At 42.1% G+C, this 20,779-nt stretch overlaps 4 non-coding genes across 4 annotated transcripts; 2 read left to right on the top strand and 2 right to left on the bottom strand.

Moving 5' to 3' along the window:
• Positions 1-396: 396 nt before the first annotated feature.
• Positions 397-468, bottom strand: trnac-gca (transfer RNA cysteine (anticodon GCA)). The gene has a single exon. It is a non-coding gene; the product is annotated as a tRNA-Cys (tRNA).
• A 6,055-nt stretch (positions 469-6,523) lies between these two features.
• On the top strand, positions 6,524-6,595 carry trnaq-cug (transfer RNA glutamine (anticodon CUG)). The gene has a single exon. It is a non-coding gene; the product is annotated as a tRNA-Gln (tRNA).
• A 12,210-nt stretch (positions 6,596-18,805) lies between these two features.
• On the top strand, positions 18,806-18,877 carry trnap-cgg (transfer RNA proline (anticodon CGG)). Its single transcript has one exon. It is a non-coding gene; the product is annotated as a tRNA-Pro (tRNA).
• Positions 18,878-19,621: 744 nt separating this feature from the next.
• On the bottom strand, positions 19,622-19,694 carry trnam-cau (transfer RNA methionine (anticodon CAU)). The gene has a single exon. It is a non-coding gene; the product is annotated as a tRNA-Met (tRNA).
• Between the last annotated feature and the right edge of the window lie 1,085 nt (positions 19,695-20,779).

Below are 20,779 nucleotides of genomic sequence, written 5' to 3'. Positions count from 1 at the left end.
ACTTTGTCCAGTTTTTGAAGCCAGTCCAATGGTGTAATGGTTAGCACTTTGAACTCTGAATTCAAATGTTAATGTGATCTGTGAAAAACCAGTAAATACATCTTTAACTTCCTGAAACATGGCATATCAGTCAGTAACCAGGACAATGAGTAGTGAACATAGGAAGTTCAGTTGACCTTTCCTTACAGCTGCACATTCAATGTATTTCAGCTGTGGTGTTACATGAAGTGTGAATATAGTGAGGCTAATATATAAAGTGTGACCTTAATGTCGTGATAAATGTCCTGCTGTTGGTGAGTCAAGAAGTCTAGTCCAGCTAATGAAAACGTGATCTGAGATGTGTTGCAGAAGACTGAAATACAACCATAGCAGGCAGACAAGTAACTATGGAACACCAGGGGGCACCTGGATTTGAACCAGAGACCTCTTGATCTGCAGTCAAATGCTCTACCACTGAGCTATACCCCCTGGACAGTGTGCACATGAGACACATGTGTTCTTTCATCATTTTTGTTCTGTACATGAAAACATTTCAAAGTCACTGTTATGCAAACAGAATGAGACTCAAGCCATGGAGGTAAATCATGGTTTACTATTAACAGACTCCACAGCATAACTCCAAAACTGGAAGTCTCCTCTTGCTCTACTCTAGTAGAGTCTGTCTCAACAGCAACATCTACTGATGGAACAATACACAACAAACATTATCTCATCACAGTCACTATGACTTCAGTCAGTCTGCCTAGTTAAAGGGTGAAAAGTAGTCACTGTGCTGTTTGGTATCATGGTGTGTACCACACTGAACATGGACCACAGAAAGCGAAGGAGAGAGTTGTCTCAGGAGATTAGAAAGAAAGTTATAGACAAGCATGTTCAAGGTAAAGGCTATAAGACCATCTCCAAGCAGCTTGATGTTCCTGTGACTACAGCTGCACATATTATTCAGTAGGGGTAGAATCATTTTTTGGATGCATCATTGTTCACTTTAAAAAGATTATGAGTTGATGAGGAAAAATTAATAATCGATTTTAATATTTGATTGAATAAAGTCCGCCAGTCAGGCGGTCTGGTGGTCACCATGTTGACTTTTCACCACTACTGGATTAGAAACAGCCTACATGCATGTTCGCTACAAGCATGTTTAGGCTCGTATGTTACTGGGTAAATGTCCAAAAAGTTATAAGTGCTGCCACATCGTAATTTACCGCTGCTTTTGCATTGGCCGGGAATCAAACCCAGTCCTCCCGCATGGCATGCAAGAACTCTTCCATTAAATCACTAATGTAGCCGACCCTTGCAGAACCTGATGTCTTCGCAGCATTATGCCTGATCTTCTACGTGTCCAATTTGATAGAGAGCTGTTTGTCCAGTGTCCTCCTGTTCCTCACTGGATCAAATATGTCTATGCCACTGCCAATAACATGTCTAGTCATCCGGATGAGTTTGTTAATCTTCCTGATGTGCCTTTTACTGCAGCTGCTCACCCAACAGACCCCAGCAAAGTAAAGAATGCTTGCAGCCACAGACTTGTAAATAATTTATATTTTACAAGACAGCATGACACTGACTTATGTGAATTAGACTACTCACCTCTCTTATCGGTGTCTCCAGTGCAGAGATGCTCACAAATCACTTTTTGAATGTCCAAGTCAGGTCTCATGTCTCCAGTCACAACTGCAATTCAACAAACTGGACCACACTTGCTGGGACATTTGCCATGTTCATGACACTAATTCAGTTTACTGCAGTTTACAGTCACCAGTGGCAAGGTGTGCCACAAATGGGTTGTACTCACTAGGGCAGTAATATGACTTTAATGTGTCTATTCTGTCACTCAAAAGAATAAAAAAATAGTAAACACAGGGCTTGTCAGAAATTTAGGTTATTGCGCTAAATAAATGAAGAAATATATAAATAATGTTTAGGAGTTAGTCTTAAAAGAATCGATCTATCTACTACTATCAGGTTAATGCAGAATATCTTTGTAGCTGATTCAGTGTTGTTACTGTTACAAGTACATATTCAAGTCGAAAATGACTTTACAAAGAGGGAGACATTGAATGTTATCAAAGTACAGGGTAGAACTCAGAAGATTAGTACCTTAACTATTTAGAAAAAGCCTTTTTGTTCAGGATGTCACAAGGCAGTAATAGTAACTGTTTCTGTCCATGTGTTTTGCAGTATTTCCTTCTTGCACTAAGTGTCATTTCAGTGTCTGGTAACAGAAAACCAAGCCTTATTCTGTTTATAGTGAGTTATTATTGAGGCACTGCTGGGATTCTGTTCTGCTTCTTGGCTCCTGTACTTCTGCTTATGGAAAACATGTCAGTCAGGAAAGCAGGAGTGAAAGGATGACAGCACTTTTGAAGTTCACACTCACTCTGTCTATAACACATTCTGCTGTCTTTGTCTGGACTGAGTTCATACATGTTGTACACATATGAAATCAGATATCTGATAATACAGAAGTCTTAAGATTGGGCTTTAAAGACTCATGGAGAATGTGGGCATCAATCCCACTACATGCTAAGCAAGCACTCCACTACTTGAGCTAACTCCCCCACACATTAGTCACACAGATCCATAATTCAGTTTACAGTTTGCCCAGAAAGTCTACATGTGTTTCATGGATTCAGAAAGACCTGGAACTGTGCCCTTTTTCCTAACACACTGAGCTAGTTTGGACTTTTCCTGACCCTTTGGATTTTTCAAACAGATCTGTTTTTTAATAATCAAATTTTTAATTTTCTCAAAATTTGGACATTTTTTTTGCTAGGAGTTCTGGCTTTCTTCTCAGAAATCTCTGAATTGGCATTGAAATTCTCCTAGACCTGTCACTGCTGGACCTACAGGACCTCCAGGCACTCACTACAACCCCGGAGCTTTCATTTAGACTGTGTCTACCAGTGGAACTGGCCAGTTCTTCAATGAGGCTCTGTGAGAAATGGAGTGAATGGATGTGAGGCTGGCTGAATAGAGAGAGAGCACAGACATAACACCCCATCACTGAGATCAGGAGGTGGACAACAACAGTGGGCTCCACCCCCTTCCCTTCTAATTGGCTGATCAAACCTGATTCAGGTAAAATTGTTGAAAAATGTTGCCATAGAATGAGCTCCACAGCGTGATCTTCCTTTTTTCAAGTCCACTGGATTTAGGGTAGACTCCCAAGACTTTTTGGACCCATGACCCAGAGTTTGACACATGCACAGAAAGAACCACTACCATTTATGCTAATGACACCATTACGTAAAAATAAATGTATAATGAGCAAATACTTGTCAACATACTTCATGGAACATATGGAAGGTGTAAATGTTAATTTTGCATCTTCAAATAATTGTGCTTAAATTTGTATTCCTTACCACTACTAAATGATACAATGCTCGCACCCCCGAGGCCTGGATGCACACACAAATTACCTTTAAGAAAAGAGGTGTGAGGGGTGCATTACAGGTGAAGGTCGAAGCAGCTGCCAGCCTCAGAGCAGCCAAACATTTCTTCCAAAACCAGAACAAAAGCTGTGACTGAATGCTGTGTATGGGCTCTGTATAAATCACAGAGCTGTAAAACTGGTTCTGTCTACACTGCCCACCCTCAAAAATTGGCATCTCCCTGCCACCCCTATCCTTCCACCGCCTTCACATATGCTTTATGACGAGAAGATCAAACCACTAATTGAACGGAGGCAAGGGGGTCATAAATTTTCCAGGTGAAGATGGAGACGCAGTGAGGGACTCTCAACCACAGAAGAAAAGTGAAGCCTGGCCTTTGGGATGTGAAGAGCAGAGAAAACTTTCTTTTCGTGGCATCTACTGTGAAACCATTCCTGCTGTTGTTGCAACCTACTACAAATTTCCAATCTTATCTTCCCCTTTGCCGCTGATGAGACATGTTCAGTAACAACCATTGTCCACATGCTGGATTCTGTGAAATCCCTTCAGTCATTTTTCCCTGTTGTCTCTGTTTGTGTGGTAGTGTGGCTGAGCAGTCCAAGGTGCTGGATTAAGGCTCCAGTCTCAGTTGAGGTGTGGGTTTGAATCCCACCACTGCCAGTTCTTTGTTCTCATAGTGAAGTCTGTGAAATGTTTTCTCATTTCAGGAGCTTCGCCTTAACTCATTGTGATTTGAATATCAGTGAAAGACAATACAGTTAGACATAACTGTGAAACTGTTTCTTGTTCTGCTTAGTGTCACATGACAGAACTCGTCCTTGTTAATGTTACAGTGTCCAAGAACCCACCCAGGACAGTTATTGTGCCAAACCTCTTCACTAGAGGCAAATGTAATGACGACTACACTGCAGAAACTTGATAACAGTTTTCATTTCATATCTACTATCGAAGTATATTTAGTAAATTCTTACAATGTTAAAGTAATCTAGCCTTGAAGTAACAAATGCATGGACTAGTTTTTCTGCATCATTTTGAGACAGGATGTTCCTAATTTTGGAAATGTTGCGCAGGTGAAAGAAGAGATTTGTTTTATGTGTGAGTTAAAGGACATGTCCTGGTCAAAAATAACTCCAAGGTTTTTTACAGTAGTGCTGGAGGCCAGGGCTATGCCATCTAGAGTAGCTATAATTTTAGAAAAGTTATTTCTGAGGTTTTTTGGCCCAAATATAATGACTTCTGTTTTCTCTAAGTTTAAAATTAAAAAGTTACTGGTCATCCAGGCCTTGATGTCAGTTAGACAGGCTTGAAGTCTGGTTAACCCTCTGGGGTCTGAGGGGGTTTTTGGGGCCTGGACAAATTTTGACATGTCCTGACATTTGTGCTTTTTTTCAGTGTTTTTTAAACATATTAATGTCTAAAGTCTGATAACACTGTAATCAGCACAAAATTGGCTACAATAATATGTGAGCAGCAAGTTTATACATGATTGTGTTTTTGAGAAAAAAGTGTTTATGCATGGTTAGTGCAAAACTAAAATTTTTTACTCACTGAAATAAGACCATAAAACACAAATAGAACATTGGTTCACAAGACTTTGGAGACCTGCATGTTGTAGGCTATAGTGTTTACTTCAGAGTGCTGTGAATGTCACCTTGTTCACACATTCACAGTAAACAATACACTGATTTAAATTTTCTAAGACACTTTTTGTCCAGAAAGGCCATATGCAAGATGTTGTCTGAGGATGAATAGTCATGTGATTTGTGCTGCACTAATCCCATCTCAGCTACATTGACTGAAAGGCTCATTATGCGCGTCTTTGTCTGGTCGTTCAGTGCGTCTTTTGTGTTCTCAGGTAAATCACATGACTATTCATCCTCAGACACACCCTCTTGCATATGGTCTGCCTTTTATTTCTAAAATCCTAGAAAAAGCTGTTGCTAAGCAGCTATCAGACCACTTACACAGGAATGAACTATTTGAAGATTTTCAATCAGGATTTAGAGAACATCATAGTACAGAAACAGCACTGTCAAAAGTTACCAATGATCTTCTCTTAGCCTCAGATAATGGACTTGTTTCTATACTTGTCCTCCTAGACCTCAGTGCTGCATTCGACACCATTGACCACAACATTTTATTACAGAGACTGGAGCATGTGATTGGTATCAGAGGAACAGCGTTAAAATGGTTCCAATCCTATTTATCGGACAGATTCCAGTTTGTTCATGTCCATGATGAACCTTCCACACGAACAAAAGTTAGTTATGGAGTTCCACAAGGCTCCGTGCTAGGACCGATTCTGTTCACCCTGTACACGCTTCCTTTAGGATATGTCATTAGGAAGCACTCTATTAATTACCACTGCTATGCAGATGACACTCAGTTATATCTATCTATTAAACCTGTTAACACAAACCAGTTAAGACAATGACACCAACCTGTAAAAACTCAGCTGAATCAATGTTGTTTAAAACTCTCAAAAAACAAAAAAAAGTATCTCATCAGCTGTTAGATCTCAACAGTCTCAGTTTTCCCTGTGTCTTACTGCAATCCTATATGTTCCTGTTTTTTATTGTTTGTCCTCATTAGTTATAGTTTCAGACTATAACTGTTATAAATAACAGACTCTGAGCATTTGAGCAAGGAGGATGACACTTATTTTGCTGTGGTGCTGGTCTGTTTCCAGGCTGTATAAAATAACAACTGGTACAAAAGCTTGACTTCCACCTGCCTAGTTTGATTATGGATGCATATTTTTGACAAACTACAAACTACTTCTGGTAACACACAAATGCTGAGATGACATTTGTCACAACATGCTGATTTTCCAACGTCCACTGGTGCATTTGTGTGTTACCAGAAATATCACAGACACTATGTTGTCAAAAACAAGCATCCATAATCAAACTAGGCAGTTGGAAGTCAAGCTTTTGTACCGGATGTTATGTTATTTTATTCAGCCTGGAAACAGACCAGCACCACAGCAAAATAAGCTGTTGATTTGCTGTTAAAGGAATCTATTGTATGCCATAAAATGTATTGGAAAACAAAAAAAAAAACAAAACAAAAGAGTTCAGTGGAGTCGAGTAGCCACAGTTTCTGATGACAGCATGTGTCAATCACAGGGTCCTATGGTGTAATGGTTAGCACTCTGGGCTCTGAATCCAGTGATCTGAGTTCAACTCTCAGTGGGACCTCTTCAAGAAAAGCAGCAATAAAACATTGCTTTTCTGACACATGAGATATCAGGCAATAACCTATCAGCACAATGAGTAGTGAATAAAGGAAGTTCAGCTGCACATTCAATATGTTTCAGCTACACTGTTACATAGAAAACAGTTCTAGCTCCCAAAGAACAGAGTCTCTGAATATAGTCAGAGAATACAGGATCACACAATACAGGTAATTATCTGTAAAACACTCTTTGCAAATGGGGATACCAGTCAAAAGCTCTACCACTGAGCTATACCCGGCAAATAAAGAACACACACTAACGACCATTACTCTTCTATTGACTCTCCACAGGAGTGTGTTCTTTCACCATTTTTTTTCTATATATGAAAGAGTATCAAGCTACTACTGGACTACAAACAGCGCTATAAGCACGTTTAGGTTCTTATGTTACTATTTACGTTAGAAATTGTGGCATATTTTCCTACTATATATTATGTGAAAACCAGTATGCAAGGCAAGCACTATGTCCCAATTAATACTATGCAAAAAACAAAAAGTACCAGATGACTTACTACTTCTACTAATTCTAAAGTTCATGACAAAGCGCTGCTCACCATGACTGAGTTATCTAAGTGTTGCTTTCAGATTGTAGTTTCTTCTAGAGATGTAGGTTCAAACCCCACTCATTACATGGCACCTTTGTTCTAGAGCAGTGTTTGTGTTGTAGTACTATGATATGCATTTATACCAATGTGCATCTGACTGAAAGCAAAAGAGGTAGTCCATTCAGATTGGATATTTTAAAAATATTTCTCATTATCCACAGCGGAACATAACATGCTTGCTGTTACCTTTATCCAGCATCTCTGGAAAACTCACCACATCAAGACCCATAAAATATTGACATGATCAGACATAGACGTGTCATAGAACGTTTCCATAGATTGGAAGACAGCATGAACATCAGCATTGCTACAACGGGGATCAAGCCAAGATGAGGAAGGTCTACGATCTGCAGACTGCCTTACCACTGCTTATTACCTGGATCAGGTGTGTTCTGGAAGATACCAGTTCCTTTTGTCTTCTGCCATTTCCTCTCTAAGAATGTATGTAGGAATAGTTGGAAAACAAGCCAAACAGCAGCCATGGGCCATGGATAGAACATCTTTGGTGTTCACCTTACTGTAGACCAAACTACAACACTTCCAGCTTGAGTAAAACTCCAACCACAAAGGGACTCAAACCCTCAATCTTCTGATCCAAAGTCAGACACTAGGCCATTGTCCATTGGCCACGTGGTCAGACACAGGAACCCAGTAGTGGATACTGTCATGTCATTGGCTTTTGAGAGATGGAGCTAGCCCTGTCATTGGTTGGACTTGTACAGTGTAGCCTCTGTCAGGTACGCTCATCAAAGGAAGCACAGAGAGACTGTGGTGTTCACAGGTGGCACTGGATTTAAGCTCCAACCTCAAATGAGGCATGGGTTTAAATCCTACTACTACCAGCTTTTCCATTGACACTGGCAAGTCTAATAAGGCAAACATTTAGAATACTGAGTGTGCTTTGTAAACAGTAGCTGTTCAAGGCAACATCAACAAGCATGAGCTCTGTCATGTACCACTATGCAACACAAGCAACAATTACACAATTAACGGTGTTTTAACACACCATCTTAAAAATTTACTGTCAACAAGTACCATCATTGGATTGCATCACCGACAAGATGGCGACCGACAAGATGGCGATCGACACAACCAGCCAGGCTCCTACAACGCCACCAACACCAAGAGCAACAACAACAACGCCAACACTACCTGACAATACCAACTCGGACAATGCCAATCTACTACTCCGTCTAGCAAACAATGAAATCACCAAATTAAAGCAGGAAATACGCCGCCTCTCTCACGATCTCCAACAGAAAGACTCCATACTGACTAGCTTCAGGGACGTTGCCCTCGAGCAGTCGAGGAAGATCTCCACACTTACCTTCACTCTCCAGGACACTGCCCCATGGGACCCGTCAACCTGTCCTCGACCCTCCTCCTCTTCTACACCATGTCTTCGGTCCTCCTGGACCGAGGTTGCGGTTCGTGGGCGGAAAAGATATCACCACGGGTCTCCGCGTCCCTCTCTAGACCTCTCCAATCCATTTGCACCTCTGTCTTCTGCCACCCCGGACCTACATACGGCCTCATCCGCTAACCACGTACCGGATCGTTCCGCTCCGGTTTCCCAACAACCCCCGTCACCCGCCAATGTCGTTCAGCGCCGTCACCTGCTCTCGCTCCCCTCTGACGACACCCGCCGCCCCCGCCTTAGTCCAAGTGCTCCTCGCGGAGCCCGTTGCCACGGCGGAAAACAGTCTCCATCCCGCTCAGCTACTACATCAGTGCGCCGTAGGATCCTTCGCGAGGCCGTGCTCAGGCACACTCACGGGCTCCCTAGCTACGGACCAACCGAACTGCCGCCTCCACCTTCCACCTCAGCACCCGATGTCACCGCCCCGCCTCCCCGCCAGTCAGCAAGACGACACGACTCAAACGGCCAACTACTGGCGTCTTCTCCACGCCCCCTTTTCCCCCCAACCACGTTAATCATCGGAGACTCAATTATAAGGAATGTACGCTTTTTCAACGCCACTACTCACTGTCTCCCTGGAGCTATGGCCTCTGACATCTTGGCCATGCTTCCTGGATTACTGCCAACACTTCCGTCTTCCATCTCTAGAGTGATTGTTCATATTGGAACTTGTGACACGTCACTCCACCGGTCTGAACTGACTAAAAAGGATTTTATCTCTCTCCTCCACCTCCTAAGCAACTGTGGTAAGACTATTTTCATGTCTGGTCCCATCCCCACGTTTGGAAGAGGCTCTGGCCGCTTCAGTAGAATCCTCAGTCTCAACACTTGGATCAAGTCTGTCTCCCTGTCCTACAATCTCCAATTCATTGACAACTTCAACCTCTTCTGGAACCGACCTGCCTTCTTTGCAGGAGATGGTCTGCATCCTAACCGCCTGGGCTCCCATATACTTTCCACCAACATTCAACATGCAGTTCACTGTACCCCACACACTAACACTGGACAATCTGTCCATTCTGTCCCACATGCCTGACTATCTGACTCCATACTACCAATCCCCTCCATCTGGTCATCCTCCCGACCTCAGCCTAGAAAATCAGGTATACGCCAGATCAACCACTCTGTACTAGCTAACATCCCCAGAAACATGGACTCGACACCTTTCCACAACACTCATTTTGGGCTTCTTAACGTTCGCTCCCTCTCTCAAAAAGCATCCCTCATCTTTGACATTATTCTTAAACACAATCTCGACATCCTGTGCTTAACTGAAACCTGGCAGCAGCCCAACGACTTCACTGAACTTAATCAATCTATTCCTCCTGGCTTCACATATCTCACCCATCCACGCCTCTCGGGACGCGGTGGCGGCCTCGCCATACTGTACAACCTTAAATACAAAATATCCATCCACCCCACTATCACCTTCCAGTCCTTTGAAGCTCTCATAGCACGTATTCATGGTCACACACCAACCTTCTTGGCCACTATCTACCGCCCACCAAAACCTAACCCGACCTTCTTGGACGAACTGTCTGACCTCTTAGCTGACCTCATCTCTCTGTCAGCCAACATAATTCTTCTTGGTGATTTTAACATCCACTTCGACAATCCCAACAACACCGCTACAAAAGACCTAATTTCCTGTCTGGACAGCTTTGGGCTCCAACAATACATCACCTCCCCAACACATTCTCTAGGCCACACCCTCGACTTAGTCTGCTGCTCTGGCGTCACAGTTCAGTCATGTTCTACCCTCGACACCTTCTTCTCCGACCACAAACTAGTCTGCTTTAACTCCAAACTACCTCTCTTCAAAACCCACCTCTCCCGCACCATCACCTTCCGTAACTTAAAGAACATCGACCTCCCCTCCTTCACTGCTGCTCTCAACAACCTTTCATGTACTAATTACACACCGTCCCTCTCCAACATGTTATCCAATTTCAACTGTGAGCTACGAAATCTACTCAACACCTTCGCCCCACTCAAAACTAGATCTGTATCCTTTACGCACTCTGCTCCATGGTACACACCCGAACTCCGCCTCCTCAAAACCCAAGCCCGCCGCCTTGAACGTCTCTTCAAAAAAACCGGTTCATCCACCCACAAGGACTTATACCTAAACCACATACTGAAGTACAAGCAAACCATTACTCAAACAAAATCTGACTTCTATGCCTCGCTTATTGTATCCGCCTCTGGCTCCACGCGTTCCCTCTTCTCCACTGTCAAAAATTTATTGGGCCCTCCCGATACTCCTCTCTTCCCTTCACTCTCCACCACCTTGTGCAATAACTTCCTGGATTTCTTCTCATCAAAAATCGAAAATATACACCAGCAATTTCCCCCCATCTGTGACACTGCGAACTGCCTCCACTGTACCCTTCCCTCTCTACCAGTATCCTCCCTGCTTTCGAGTTTTATCATTCCACCCACCACGGTTATCTCTTCCCTGATCCTCAAATCCAAACCCTCAACCTGCAAACTTGACCCCCTACCAACCAACCTCGTCAAGCTCTGTCTCCCCTCTCTCCTTCCTCATCTTACCCACATTATTCACACTTCCCTCAGTTCTGGCATCGTACCCCCATCACTCAAGACAGCCATCATCTCACCAATTCTAAAAAAACCTGGTCTCGATCCTGCCGACCTTAACAACTTCCGCCCTATCTCCAATCTCCCGTTCCTCTCCAAAATCCTGGAAAAAGTTGTTCACCACCAGGTCCATACCCACCTTTCCGCCAATAGCCTATACGAACACTTTCAATCTGGCTTCCGCCAACTTCACAGCACTGAAACTGCCCTGGTCAAAATCACCAACGACCTCCTAGTAGCCGCAGACTCTGGCCTTGTCTCCATCCTCATCCTCCTTGACCTAACTGCAGCTTTTGACACCATCTCACACAATATTCTCCTCCATCGCCTTGCTTCCATCGGCATAGCCGGCTCGGTCCTCTCATGGTTCACCTCCTACCTATCTGACCGCACCCAGTCCGTCCATCTCCAGAACTTCCACTCCCAGCCCTCTACTGTCAGTTGTGGCGTGCCTCAGGGCTCTGTCCTGGGGCCCCTCCTCTTTATTATTTATCTCCTTCCTCTCGGAAATATCCTTAGGCTACATAACATCAATTTCCACTGTTATGCAGACGACACCCAGCTCTACCTCTCTGCTGCTCCATCTTCTACCCTCCCCCCTCCCTCCCTCCTTACCTGCTTACATAATATCAAATCCTGGTTCACCCATAACTTTTTGAAACTCAACCCTGACAAAACTGAAATTCTCCTCGTGGGCACCAGATCCACCCTTTCTAAAACCAGCACCTTCTCCATTCAAATTGACAACAATACTGTCCCCCCCTCCCCCCAAGTTAAAAGCCTGGGTGTCATCCTAGACGGTACTCTCTCCTTCACTCAGCATATCAATACCACTACCCGGTCGGCCTACTCCCATCTCCGTAACATAAACCGCATCCGTTCCTCACTCACCACCGATAGCACGGCAATACTCATTAACGCCTTTGTCACCTCTCGTTTGGATTACTGTAACTCACTCCTCACTGGTCTACCTCTCAAATCACTTCGCAAACTTCAACTTGTCCAGAACTCTGCTGCCCGAATCATCACCAGAACTCCATCCTCACATCATATCACCCCTGTCCTTAAACAACTTCACTGGCTCCCTGTGTCCTTCCGTATAAACTATAAAATCCTCCTTCTCACCTACAAAGCCCTCCACTCTATTGCCCCACCATACATCACTGAACTACTTCATATCTATTCTCCGCCTCGTCCTCTCCGCTCCTCCAGTTCCACTCTCCTCTGCACCCCTACAGCGCGCCTGGCCACCATGGGCGCTAGATCCTTCAGCCACACTGCGCCCCGCCTTTGGAACATTCTCCCTCATCGCATCCGGTCGTCTCCGGACTTATCAACTTTTAAATCATCACTCAAAACATATCTGTTCCGTATAGCGTTTTCCACCTAACTCTCTTAACTTCTCAAAGCAGCCCGTGATGTCCTACCACCCTCTGCCTATTTCATATTGTCTCATACTGTTTCATATTTGTTGTTCTGTCATCTGGGTTTCTGTATTTCAATTTACTTGTACTGTACTTCGCCCACTTCCTAGATAATCCACGCTTTTGCCTTTACATTCTCTCCCGCCGTTTATGTATTCTTGTTACTGTTGTTTTAATGCACTCTATGTATATCATGCTGTATGCTTCCTTTTCTATCTGTAAGGTGACCTTGAGACTTTGAAAGGCGCCATGAAATAAAATGTATTATTATTATTATTATAACCAGCAAACACTGAATCTATGTGGTGTGTCTTCCATTAAGATCCAAGTCATAACAAGTTAACTCTTAAGGAGAAGATTCTGAAAAAAGAAAACTTTGCAGGAACAACTTATACAATGTCAAAATTTGAGCCATCATCCAGCATCTTAGACCATTCAGCCAAATTACCAGACAAGTGTCTCTTCTCACCACCTGAGCTCATGGTTTTACATGGGTTTACCTCTAAAAGTTGAAGGAGTGTGTGTAATGAGCCAACACAGGGAAAAATAACTAAAGGAATTTAATCAAATCCAACATGTGGACAATGGCTGTTACTGAACATGTCTCATCAGCAGCAAAGGGGAAGATAAGACTGGAAATTAGTGGCTACAGCAGAGAGGGTTTCCACAGATCAAACTTTGGGTTACAGGTCCAGAGATACTCTAAGTCTACCCTAAATCTTGCAAAAAGGAGAATTAAAGAAGATGTGCAATGTGTCTTCTGGCCTCATTTTTCAACAATTCTACCTGGATCATGGGGTGTTGCTTTTGTGCTCTCTCTCCAGTCAGCCAGCATTGCTTCCATTCTTGGTACCACTCTTCAAATCAGGAGACCCCTGGTTCAAATGTTAAAGTTCCTAATAAGGTCTAACAAATGGGGCAAAAGAGCCAATCAGTTCCAAGCAAACGATGATGTCATGTGAATCTTGCAACCTTGATGTAACTACAAGATTTCAAGGAAATTAAAATTAACCGCCTTCTGGGATACCGTTACTGAAGGTAAGTGTGAATGAATATTTATGAGGGCTGTATTTTATTTTTTGGAATATGTTTCATACAGATCATAACGTGTTTGTAATAGTATACGTTACAACATCAGGTAGTGTTAGTAGTGAGTGTTGATCATTGTGCATCACAGTGTTGGGAGAGCTACTTAGCAGAGGTAATGTTACCTTTGCAAGCTACACCCTGGATGTTGACCTACAGTAATGTTAGGGACAGATCCAGTCTGGTTTGCTAAAGCTGCTCAGAAAAGGATGTTCAAACTACTTTGTAAAACATATATCAAATTGACAATGACAAATCTGGGCATCCCTGTTTGGGCTACTGCCACCGTGACCTGGCCCCAGATAAGCGGAAGAAGCTGGATGGGTGGATGGATAATAACACTGCAAAATGTCACATGTAGGACAAAATGTTACTCAGTTGAGTATAATACCGAAGACTTAAACCTTCCTCAATAAAACAATCCCATGTGGGCTTTTTACAAGGATAACATTGCACAGAATGGAAGATTTGTAGACAAGTCTGGATTTTGCCTTATCTGACTGCTATACTAAAACAGTAAAGAAAAAATAATAAAAAGTAAAGTCAAAACATTTGTAATATCTGACTTGTACAGTTTTAAAAACTTGCACCTTTGCAAATGTGAATAGATTGAACACTGGTCAAAACAGGGGACTTATCTTTTTACTTGTCAGAGCAGAATCTCTTGTTTAGCAGTCAACTTCAACTCCAGTTAATAAATGCATTAGTTGGCTACTGGTGCTCAGTGTGTGAGGGAATTATCTCAAGTGGTGGAGCACTTAGTTAGTCTGTAAGCAGTAGTAGGATGTAGTAGTAGGATGCCCACATTCTCCACAAATGTTTAAAGCCCAATCTCAAGACTTATATTATAATATCTGCTTTTATATTTTTACAACATGTATGTATAGTAACAACAGCTCTGAATGGAACCCCCACACCCCCAACATACTGTTTCTTCCCATCTGTGTGTCATTGTGTCAGTATCATAATCTGAAGGTCTTCTTGTTCATGTTCATCTGAAACTATGTGCAGTCATATGTATTGTGCTTTGTTTAGACAGTCAGTGGGAAACCAAAAGGAGACTAGTGAAGTCCTTTGGCACAATAACTATGTCCTTAAAGCTGGGTTTTTGGACACATCCCAATCACAGGTCAGCTGGAAGTTCTTCTAGGACTTACTTACTTTGAGCAGCAGCACTCTAATGAGGGGACCAAGTGTTTAAGGTCATGGACTCCTAATCCATTGTGCTCTGCATCGTGGGTTGGAATCCCATTCTCATCGAGGAAGCTGTTATTTGGTCTAGAATGATTATAGCAACAAGGTTAAGGTGAAGACACAAAATACACATTAAACACTGATTTCATAGTTCACACATTAATGCAGAATGCATGAGTAATGTGCTTGTTTAGTTCTAAGGAAGAACCAAAGAGGATGAAGAGCCCATCACACTTAACAGGTTTAACAGAGAAGTGCAGCAGCAACATTGAGGTGCAGCAGAGGATGGTTTTTAATCCATCGACCTCTTGGGCTGTGTGGGTGTGGCTTGTCATGCTGTTTTGTAAAATACAAAATCATTTCTAAGTCTGGATGACAGTGTTAAGTCAAGACCTTGTTTACAGTATACCACATGCGAGTCTGACTAGCTCAGTACTGAGCCTGAGACTCTTAATCTTAGAATTGTGGGTTTCAGCCCCATGTCCAGTTGGACCAGTTTCAAAAGAGCAATTCAAAGTAACAAGCTCTTGTATATATATATATATGTTTAAATCTATATTCCTCTGAAACAGAGGGATACAAATGCTTTAACACCACTTTTGGAATGCATGGAGCATTTCAAGGCATGTCTTGGCAGTAAATTTTCTGAGTCGTAATGAGACTAAAACTGAAGTGCTGGTATTTGGACCTAGTGGAGCCTGTGTTGACCCTTTCCCTGAGACGTGTTCCCTCAAACTTTATGTAAAACCAACTGCTAGAAACCTGGGTGTTTTATTGGACAGTGATTTTAAACTTGATAAGCAGGTCAACTCTGTTGTCAAGACTTTTTTAACAAGAAAAGATCATGAAAAGGTGATACATGCTTGTACTTCAAGCCAGCTTGATTATTGTAATGCCCTCTATGTTGGTGTTGGCCAGGCCTCAATTGCCAGTTAAGTTAATTAGGATTAACTTAACTGAACACACCTGAATCAGGTAATCAGGATTGGGCAGGGACTGTTAGAAGACAATCAGCCCAGTGGCTCTCAAGGTCCAGGGCTTGGCTAGGACTCTGCACTAGTCATTTATGTGTGATCAATACTTTGATTTATATGCAATACTGCTAGTGCTTTGCAGTGTCCATAGTGTTTGATGTGTATGATTTTAAAGCATTAACACTGGCCAGGAATCGAAAGTGGGGCAGCATGTTGGCTTAGTGGTTAGCACTGGTGCCTCACAACAAGAAGGGCCTGCATTCGTAGTCCGGTGGGGGCCTTTCTGTGTGGAGTTTACATGTTCTCCCTGTGCTTGTGTGGGTTTTCTCCAGGTACTCCTGTTTCCTCCCACAGTTCAAAAACATGTATGTCAGGTTGACTGGGTATTCTAAATTGTCCATATGAGTGAGTGTGAGTGTGTGTGTGGTTGTGTGTCTCTATGTGTCCCGTGATGGACTGGTGACCTGTCCCTGCCTTTCACCCAAAGAGAGCTGTGACCCTAATTAGCAATAAACGGGTATAGATAATGAATGAATGTTCTATTACATGAGTTTCCTGATATGAAGGTTGAGTCCAAACCTCAAATGGACCACGGGTTTTTAAAGGTTTATCTGGAATAATGTGATGTCGTATATGTTGAGCATTGTGTAGACACTTGGTGGGCAATAAGAAGGAGGCTGTTGAAGTTCTTCAGCACAGTCATGATCCTTTCAAACCTGTTGTTTGTTTGTGCTAGTCCAATTCAGCGAACCAATGTGTAAACCTGTTTCCCTTTGGTTCAGTTTCATTTTACACAGAGAAAAATCCAGGTGAACCAAAAAGCATCACTGCAATTCATGTTGGAATGTTCCCACTGCTCATTGGTTCAACAAGTTTGGTGCAGGAAAAAAAAACATGAACACAGGAAAAAGATCCATGTTCTGTACTGGTGAATATTCCTATGAAAAAGATTTACTCTGCAACATGGAGAAACAGAACAATTGGCATTAGCTCATAACTGTGTTAATTTACTGGGCAATAACAAAATACAACTCTGGCAAGAAAACACCAAAAAGTGCTTCACACACTTTGCAAAGTGAGTGAATATTCAGCATGGAACAACAAAATAATGAGTTTCAACTTGCTAAATTAAACTATTAAAATTAAACTATTCTGGGGCAAGAATGAGAACATGAAACAAAAGAAGTTATGTTATGCTAATTTAGAGATTTATGAGAAGAAAGCCAGAACTCCTAGCAAAAATGTCATGGTTTCATATCCCACCACTGCCCAGAACTCCTCTCTTGACACAGAATTCTGCAAAGCAATTGTGCTTCTGTATCAATGGGTTCCTCAAAAAAAGGGCACTCCACATCTCCAGCCTCTTCTTCAGTCTGAATGTCAATTGGCTCAGAAACAACTCAGGGTTTATAAAACCTGCCAGCAAGCAGGTTTGGTTCACAGAGTAAGGTACCATCAGTTACTGACTCAGAGTCAATCTGAACACGCTTTGTGGAACCAAAAACCTTGACTATCCCTCATCTCAGAGTTTAACAAACTCTGGGTTTTCACTAAATCCACTTTCTGAAACAGGTCCCTGTACACTGTGCTACGCTGAACCATAACCTAACCTCTGTTACTATGGAAACACTGTCTTAAGACAGAACTGACATCAACACAAGACTGACAACACACTGTGTTTGTTCATTTCTTCTCATTCAGATGAGACATGATGTCAGCAGTAACCTAACCTAACTGGAACACACACAGCAACAGTTTTCTCAGTCCTCAAAGTCCACTAAGGCAATAAAACACATTAATGTAGTGAGTTTCTAAGTAACATATCACTGCTGACAGGAATAGAACCAGTGTGGACAGACCTCAATGAATTTCAAGCCCATCACTTTAACCGCTCAGGCACAACAACTTGCTCAGGTGTTCAATTAGATATATTTAAAACGTAAAGCAATGTGTTGTTTTAAGAATTGGAATATTTCATTTTAAAAAGCAATATTTGATATTGGTCCTGTGATGGACTGGTGACATGTCCAGTGTGTACCCCTGCCTCTCACCGAAAGAAAGCTGGGGTAGGCTCCAGCAGATCCTTGTGACCCTACTTAGGAATAAGCGGGTATAGATAATGGATGAATGAAGGCATATTTAATATCATCAAAAACCTGAGAAACAGGATGAATTTGTTTTTAAAAATCTCCCTAGTAAGGTTCTTTTGATTTTCTTTTACATTATAAGGCTCCAGCAGATCTCTGTAACCCTAGTTAGGAATAAGCAGGTATAGATAATAGTATTTGTTCTCTGTTTGGAAAACTTTTAGGTGATTGTATTGTTAGTAAACGTACAACATGTGTATTCTATTTATACAAGCTTCAGGGTGATTATACTGTCAATGAATGTATGGTCAGTACGGGGCTTAAACCCATGACCTTGATATTATCAGCATCACCCTCTAACCAACTGAGCTAACCAGCCAGTATCAGTCTCCAACCCAGCAAAGTCAAGCAGGAAATATTGGGATTAATGTTTTGTTCCCAGACAGCATGGTGAATGAGTGGTTAGCACTGTTGCCTCATAGCAAGGAGGTTCCTGGTCCGAAACCCTGCAGTGGCCTTTATGTGTGGAGTTTTCATGCTGGTGGGTAACATTAGACTGTAAGTAGACTGTTACTATTGCAGAATAGTGTTTATACTAACTGCTAACTGAAGTGAGCTGACTGCAACAGTCATCCAGGCCAGGTAGCTCCTTCAGCAACAACAGAGACTGACTGTTACACACTGAATGTATGTCTGTATAAATATAAACCTAAATATGAATAGGAATGCTGCTAAACAGAGAATTGGTGAGATTTTATTTGAAGGATAGCACACGGGCATGTGGCTCATTGGTCTAGAGGCATGATTCTCGCTTCGGGTGTGAGAGGTCCCGGGTTCAAGTCCCGGGTGAGCCCATTCTTGATTAAGAGGTTGTGAGCTTATCGAGAAAAACAACCCAAAGTTAAGTGTATGTTGACCACATCTGTACTAGGTTGTAGACTGACTTACCGCTGTAACAGTAGTTGGGACCCACAATACATACTAAAAACTATCATTTGGACAAACAGTTCATTGGAGTCTGAAACTTTCAGCATTTTTCCTGACCCTCTGGGTTTTTCAAACTAATCTGTTTTTTAATAGTCTAATTTTGAATTTTCTCAAAATTCAGACTTTTTTTGCTAGGAGTTCTGGCTTTCTTCTCAGAAATCACTAAAGTAGCATAACATAACTAATTCTTTTGTTTCATGTTCTCATTCTTGCACCAGAATAGTTTAACCAATAAGCAGATGGAACTTTCACATGACTTGCAGTGATGCATTTTGGTTTGCTTAATAAGCTGAAGCCCTTCAGCAGTCTGATTTCTAACTATATCCTCAATATATATGACTGCACACAGGTGTAGATGGGTGGTTGGCACTTATGTTCCTCAAGAAAAACTGCACTGCTTGTTTTCCAAATATAAATGGTGCACCCACTGCTGACTAACTGGATCAGGTGTGTGCCATCAGAACCTACTTAATTAGTCATCGGCCCTTATCTGAGACAGGATGGTACAGCTTCTGATTGGCTAAACACATCTGATACAGGCAATCACTAGTATAAAGGTGAAGTAACAAAGGTTGCACCCTCCTGTTCTAGATGAACCATAAAGAAACCCCTGCCTCATGTGAGGTTTGAACTCACGGCCTTCAGATTATGAGACTGACGTGCTGCCAACTGCACCAACAAGGCACAAAAAGCTGTGACACTAGACAGTCACAAGTCAACTACTTATAATTTAGCTTATTTACAGTTTTTATCATCCATCCATCCAGCCATGATCTACACCCACTTATTCCTAATTAGGGTCACAGGGATCTGCTGGAGCCTATTACAGTTTTATATACAGTTTTTAGTATTGATACAAAACATTAAAGGAAGCACACAGTGGTTTGGTGTTGAACTTTTCCACAGATGCATAAACTGAACACTAGACACCAAGTCTCTTTTCTTAACTGCACAAACTGCATGTATAGTGAGTAATGCGCTTGTTTGTGGTTTGTGGCTATGTCGGACTCTTTTCCTGACCCTCTGGGTTTTTCAAACAGATCTGAAAATGTCCCACTGTGACTCAAATGTAAAACATCTCTGAAGCTCATGATGCTCATTAATTGAAGCTTCAACAGCAAAGTTAGAAAAATCAATGAGTGATGCAGCCTGTGACAGAACCAAACTCTTTTCTTACTTTAATATGATGATAGTTACTAATAGTTAGTCCAAGTAATACTGCATTTGTTAACTGGAGTTGAAGTTGACTGCTCATGGATCAACTAAACAAGAGATTCTGCTCTGACAAGTAAAAAGATAGACCCCCTGTTTAGACCAGTGTTCAAACAGGTAGCAAACAAAGTCTCTAATCACTTGCTTCACAGAGACAGTCCTGGAATCATTGAAAGAGATCTGGTTTTATTTCTTAAGCTCCACCCACCACCCCAGTATTTATTCAGCGTTCCAGCAATGTCTTCAGTAATTCAACACATCAAATGGAGCTACAAAGAGTTTGGGTCAAAGCTCAGGTTGAGTTTTCTGAGACTGAGATGCAACAGTGAACAAAAGAGCCATATATCTACCTGGTTTCTAACCAGGAACCTTTCGTGGGTGAGGCAAATGTAATGACGACTACACTGCAGAAACTTCTGATAACAGTTTTCATTTCATATTTACTATCGGAGTATATTTAGTAAATTCTTACAATGTTAAAGACGTGTAGGAGCAGCATTATAGTTTTCATTTCCCTTGAATGAACCCATAGAAAATTAATTATCAGGACTTTCCTT

The sequence above is a fragment of the Mastacembelus armatus genome, unplaced genomic scaffold, assembly GCF_900324485.2.
Source record: "Mastacembelus armatus unplaced genomic scaffold, fMasArm1.2, whole genome shotgun sequence".
Lineage (NCBI taxonomy): Eukaryota > Metazoa > Chordata > Actinopteri > Synbranchiformes > Mastacembelidae > Mastacembelus > Mastacembelus armatus.
This window is presented reverse-complemented; position numbering and strand designations above follow the sequence as displayed.